The sequence below is a fragment of the Saccopteryx leptura genome, chromosome 2 (assembly GCF_036850995.1).
Source record: "Saccopteryx leptura isolate mSacLep1 chromosome 2, mSacLep1_pri_phased_curated, whole genome shotgun sequence".
In the NCBI taxonomy this organism is placed as follows: domain Eukaryota; kingdom Metazoa; phylum Chordata; class Mammalia; order Chiroptera; family Emballonuridae; genus Saccopteryx; species Saccopteryx leptura.
In genome coordinates this window covers 9,422,244-9,429,150 of record NC_089504.1, presented here as the reverse complement: position 1 = coordinate 9,429,150, position 6,907 = coordinate 9,422,244, and positions in this window count along the sequence as shown.

The window sequence follows — 6,907 nt, the reverse complement described above, 5'->3', positions numbered from 1 at the left end:
CTATAAAAAAAACTACGAACAAATCCCTATGCACACTGCACATATCTTATTTTAAAGTAAAAAAACCAAAATGGGAACAAATACAATATTTAAAATAAAGAACAAGTAAATTTAAATCAACAAACTGACCAATATTTCAATGGGAACTATGGGCCTGCTTTTGGCTAATGAGATGGTCAATGTGCTCCTCTCACTGACCACCAATGAAAGTGGTGCCCCTTCCGAAAGTGCGGTGGGGCCGGATAAGTGGCCTCATGGGGCCGCAGTTTGGGGACCCCTGCTCTAGAAGGATTCAAAGCCAGATGTTCCTCACTTCACTGTGACAGTCGAGGAGTTCAGCCAAGACGGAAGAGTTGGGTCTCATTACCAGGCAACCCCTCCTCCAGAACCCTCTCTGCTCGAGGTGACCCTGGAGACACTGGGTCTCCTTCTAGGAATGGCAGCTGTGAGGCTCTGTGCGTCCGTGCCTACTGAAGGGCAAACACTGCCATCCTGGGCTTTGGAAAGGACTCCAGGCTTGTTGGCTGGTTGATGCCAAGTCACTGGCCTTTGAGGGGGACTAGTGCATTCTGGGTAGTGTTTGTTAGCAGATTGGGGGCTCCTCAGGGGCAGGTCTGTCTGTCTTTGGTCCATCTCTGTACCCCTTAGCAGGGCCAGCTATCCTGCAGGTGCCGACGAGCACCTGTAGGGGGCAGCGAAGGACAGAAGCCCCAGGCCTACTTTTTAAAATTAAATCTTTTACATATAAAAACGTTATTGATAACATAATGAAATGTCATAAAGCTACTAATCAGCTTTGCTTATATATCCCTTTGATTGAAAGAATTACTTTATTTAGAAAAAAAAAAGTGTTCATTATTATTCAAACAACATAGAAGTATATAAAAGAAAGTCTCTTAGTGACCTTTCTAAGCACTGAATTATAGAAATTTATTTAAAAACTTAATATGTAATATAAAAAATGAAAAATATATACCATATTTTGGATGGATGTCTTTTTTGGGGGGGGGGATGTAAATGTGGTTTTATTGGGGAAGAAATGGAGTAAAGGAAACCTTACCTTCCTCTGAGCCAAATTCAACACATAAGAAAAACCATGATAGATCCACCTGAGGTTGGGGTACAAGAAGGAGGCAGGGACCCAAGCCGGCCAACTGCACGTCCCAGGAACGGAGTGGGAGGAGAAAGGGCAGGCACGTGAAACGCACTTGCTGGTTCCACAATCCTGAGGTTGACAATCTTTTGTTAAGCCATATTTTAAGTCATTAGTCTTTATTTTTGAACAAAAATGAGCCCTTAATTGAAACAGAAGTTAACAATTAACTAAGGATGCAGGTGGATGGAAAAATCTTAATGTAAAAATGTCCTTTCTCCCAACACTCATGTATAAATTTTATGTAATTTCAATTATAGTGCCATTTTAATGGGATGAAATGATCGTAAAGTTTATATGGGGAAATAAGTGTCTGAAAACCGCCAAAAAATATTTAAAGGAGTAGCTCTTACCTGACAGATATTAAAATATACTATACAGCCACTAGAGCCCAACAATGTAGTGTTGGAATAGGATTGTTGAATTGACAGAAAACTTTGGAATAAAATAAAGAGCCCAGAGATACATTCCACTGTATATGATAATTCAATACATAATAAATATTTTACCTCAGCAAGAAAAAAAGGTGAATTAATAAGTAATGCTGGAAAAATGCACCTTATCCATCTGTAAGACAGTGAAGTTGAAGCCTCACCTCACACCATATGAAAAATTGAATCCCAATGGATTCATAATACTTAAATGTAAAAATAAAATATTAAAACCTTAGGAGGAGTTTTAGGTGAATATACGTAGATTCCAGGGATTAGAGGGGAGATTTTTACCTGTGACAGAAAACCTAGAGTCTATTAAAGAAAAAAATTATTTTTTACTACATAAAATTTAATCTCATCTAGTTAATTTTTTATTTGATATTATACGTCTTGGTTCTTGAATTCCCAGTTGCTTATTTTTTATAGTCTATTTCTTTTTGCTGAGTTTTTCTATTTAATCATTCATTACTAGCATATTTTCCTTCATGTCCTTGAAAGTTATAGTTATAATAGTTGCTTTAAAATGCTTGCTTTTTAATGACAAGCTCGAGGTCACCTTGAGGCTAGTCTTAGTGATTGCCTTCCTTCTGGAATATGGGTCATATTGTCCTGTTTCTTGGTATGTCTAGTAGTTTTGGATTGTGTCCTGGATACTGTCAATGATATGTAGAGACTCTGGATTCTATTATGTTCCTTTGGAAGACTGTTGATTTTTTTTATTCTACCAAGTAGTTGACTTGGTGGAACTCACACTCCAAATTCGGCCTTCCCTGTGGCGGGCACAGCGGAAATCTCTGTTCAGAAGACACAGTCAGGCTTCTCAGAGTTTTCTGCTGAATTTGTAGTTCAGAAAAAAAACAAAAAACCCTGAGTTTGGGTGAAATTTATAAGCAAAATTTGGAATGCCCCCCCCCCCCCGGGTTTCTCCTTTCTGGGATTTCTTCCATCACCTCCAACTACTATGGAAGCACTGAATTTGTCCTCTAGTGTTCCAGCAAGTAAGAATGCAGATTTCTATGTAAATCCTAACTGTCTCAAGTGGCACTGCCTGGGGCCTGCCTTTAGGCACAAAGATGTAAAAAACCCGCAAACTCATTCAGTGTTGTTCCCTTCCTCCAAGTGTCGGTTTCTCCGATTTCTGCCTGGTATTGATCACTTTCAATACCCCTCCGTAGCCTTTTATATATCTTGTCCGGTGTTGCTATCTGTCGGGGAGATCACCTTTTACAAGGTGTTCTGTCACTGGAGGTGGCACTCTCTAAGGATGTAAAATTTAAACTTTTTTTAGATGGCTAGAGATTCCCATAAACAAAATTGAAAGGCAAATGCTAAGTTGGGAAAAATATACTTGCCGTGCCTATGACAGATAGAGTTAATTCCTACCTCTTACAAACTGTGAAGAAAAAGACGATGCATTCAATAGAAAAATGTCCCCAGGATATGAAGAGGCTCAAAGAAGAGTAAATCCAAACGGCCAATATACATCTGACTCAAGCTCCTATTACCCAGGGAAATGCAAATTGAACTAACTCCTTGCCCATCAGATTGGCAAACATTCAAAAGAATGTTAACACCTACTACTGATGAGGTGAAAAGAAAAGTATATTTTTATATGTCACAGGTGAAAAAAAGGAATTGATAGTGCCGTTTTGGAAAGGAACATGAAAAAAGATCAATTTTAAAAATTCAAAGATATGTTCCCTTCAACCCAACAATCTTACTAGTAAGAATTTGTCCCATAGAAGTAAACAGAAGCACGCAAATGCAGAATATATAAAGGTGGTCAGTGCAGAAATATTTGTTGTGTCCAAAGAACTAGAAAGAATCCATGAATAAGAGAGTGTTTAAATCACAGCACATTTGCCTGACCTGTGGTGGCACAGTGGATAGTATCAACCTAGAACACTGAGGTCGCTGGTTCAAAACCCTGGGTTTGCCTGGTCAAGGCACATATGGGAGTTGATGTCTCCTGCTCCTTCATCCTTCTATCTCTCTCTCTCTCTCTCATTCTCTCTCCTCTCTCTTTGTGGAGAGCATAGATAAATGTGCCATAAATAGAGAGAGAGAGGAGAGAGGGAGAGAGAGGTAGAAGGGTGGAAAGAATAGATTCACTGGCAGGGGTTTCCACAATATTGTTAACTGAAAAAGTAAAGAAATACATGTAATTTGATTCATTTATACAAAGACTTGCAAAATATATATACATAGTGTACAGGCAAATCAAATTTTAACATTAGCTGTTGGAATATTAGGGAAAGACCAGGGAGATGGAAAAGAGGATCAGATAAAAAAGCATTTAAAAAGTGTTTATGATTCCCGGCCAGGGCACACAGGAGAAGCGCCCATTTGCTTCTCCACCCCTCCGCCGCGCCTTCCTCTCTCTCTCTTCCCCTCCCGCAGCCAAGGCTCCATTGGAGCAAAGATGGCCCGGGCGCTGGGGATGGCTCTGTGGCCTCTGCCCCAGGCGCTAGAGTGGCTCTGGTCGCAACATGGCGACGCCCAGGATGGGCAGAGCATCACCCCCTGGTAGGCAGAGCGTTGCCCCTGGTGGGCCTGCCGGGTGGATCCCGGTCGGGCGCATGCGGGAGTCTGTCTGACTGTCTCTCCCTGTTTCCAGCTTCAGAAAAATGCAAAAAAAAAAGTGTTTATGAGTGTCAATATAAGACAAATGTGATTTGATCCATTTGTGTACAAACAGGTGTGTGAAAGTAGAGTAACAGAAAGTGCTGGAGGCATAATCATCAAAATGGGAATGGTTATGTTGGGGTTATTTAGTCTTTCTTTATGCACTTCTATTTGTACAAATCACATAATGAAAAATTTAAAGCTATTTTTGTCATGAAAAAAAAAAGATTTTAAAACTACAGAAATTGACTTTCTCCCTACATGATGTCATCCAGCCCAGGGGTACCTGCATATTAATGACTCTTGATTTCTATCTCTATTTTTAACCATGGTCAGGAGCTACAGATTCATAGACTAAGAGCAACTCCAGCCTGACCAGGCGATGACACAGTGGATTGAGCATCAGACTGAAATGCGGAGGACCCAGGTTCAAGACCCTGAAGTCACTGGCTTGAGTGTGGGCTCACCAGCTTGAGCGCGGGGTCCCTGGCTTGAGCATGGGATCATAGACATGACTCCATGGTCGCTGGTTTGAGCCCAAGGTTGCTGGCTTGAGCAAGGGATCACTCATGCTGCTGTAGCCCCACCCCCACCCCCACCCCCACCCCTGAGCAAGGCACATAGGAGAAAGCAATCAATGAACAACGAAGGTGCCACAATGAAGAATTGATGCTTCTCATCTCTCTCCATTCCTGTCTGTCTGTCCCTCTCTCTCTGATTCTCTTTCTGTCTCTGTCAAAAAATATAAAAGTAAATAAACAACTCCACCGTTATGTGCATCTCAAGTCGAATAGAGCCAGAGAGCCTAGAGGGCTTATTATCTCCTCTTCAGTGGACTTTTGCTTCAATCTTTCCCATCTGAGTACATGGCATACCACTAAGCAGTTGATCAAGCCCTAAATCTGGACGTTCATCCTTATTCTTTTTGCTCTCTTCAATCCCTCATTCCATCCAAGGACAACCCCTCTCAGGTCTATGTTCAAAAAATGTCCTATAGCCCACCATCCACAATGCTAAGTTTGATCCTTGGTTAAGGTGGTATCTGCCGGATTCTGCCTCTATAAAGGAAAGATTTCCTAGTTGAAACTGAAAAGTAATCTGTTGAATGATACGTTGAAATGGCGTGAATGTTTCATGTCCCCAACATTTGTGTGTGTGTGTGTGTGTGTGTGTGTGAGAGAGAGAGAGAGAGAGAGAGAGAGAGACAGAGACAGAGACAGAGAGAGAATCAGTAAGAGGGGACAGACAGACAAGAATGGAGAGAGATGAGAAACATCAATTCTTTGTTGCAGCTCCTTAGTTGTTCATTGATTGCTTTCTCATATGTGCCTTGACCGGTGGGGGTGGAAGGGTGGTTACAGCAGACCAAGTAACCCCTTGCTCAAGCCAGCGACCTTGGGCTCAAGCTGCTGAGCCTTGCTCAAACTAGATGAGCCTGCGTTCAAGCATGGTGACCTCAGGGTTTCAAACCTGGGTCCTCTGTGTCCCAGTCTGATGCTCCATCCACTTTGCCACTGCCTGGTCAAGCTCCCCAACATTTTTTTAAACATTTATTTTATTGATTTTAGAGAGAAAAAGGGAGGGAGCAAGAGAGACATGTATGTGCCCTGACTGGGGATCAAACTGGCAACCTTTGAGCTTCAGGACAATGCTCTAAACAACAGAGCTATCCAGCCAGGGCTTATTCAACAATTTTTTTTACATCTATTTGTGAGCCTTATTTGAATCAATTATTGCATCACTGATTGCAAAGTGGTAGTTTTCTAATTTTATCATTTCTTCTATTTTTATTCTACATTGTTCTACAAAGAATTTTTTCTCCTGTTCTCTCTTTGAGTATAGCTATGGATTCATGGTTTATTTTATTATTCGGTGTACTATAATCCATTATTGTCATTTTTCTTTTGTATGCAAAAGTTGTTCAAACTTTGGCCGTGTTGGCCAAGCTATCTTCTGTGTCCTTTTGACATGTCCTTGCCAGTTTTACAAGATGCCCTTGCTTTCTAGCAGAACAGAACTAGTAAAACTGGGAAAATTAAAATATAAGCTTTATATTAGATATTATTTTAGCAATGTTAAACTCTTGGGTGTGGTCGTGGTGTTGTAGTTCTGGAGGAGAATGTCCTTCCCCTGAGAAGATATTCTGAAATCTCTTGGGGTAAAATGTTGTAATGTCTACAACTAACTCTCAAACAGGGGGAGAGGGGAAGAAACCAGTGCTGAAACTTTTCACAGTTGGTGAAGCTAGTGTTTATTACAGTGACACCTTCCTTTTCACTTTTCTATGGGGTTGAACTTTTTCAAAATAAAAGTTATGGCCTTACCAGGTGGTGGCGTAGTGGATAGAGCATCGGACTGGGATGCGGAAGGACCGAGGTTCGAGACCCCGAGGTCACCAGCTTGAGCGTGGGCTCATCTGGCTTGAGCAAAGAGCTCACCAGCTTAGACCCAAGGTCGCTGGCTCCAGCAGGGGGTTACTCGGTCTGCTGAAGGCCCACGGTCAGACAGGTCCAGTATCCAGTTGCTGGTCATGCCCTTCCACTGTTGCCATGCCGACCTTCAGTGCCATCCTGGCTGGCACTCCTTACTGGTCCCAGTGTCTTCCCTAGACCCCTGAGGTCATTTTCTAAGAGCTGTTAAAGGGAATGTTTTAAGATTTAAATGAAAACTTGCCATTCCCTTGCCTAAAGCTCTC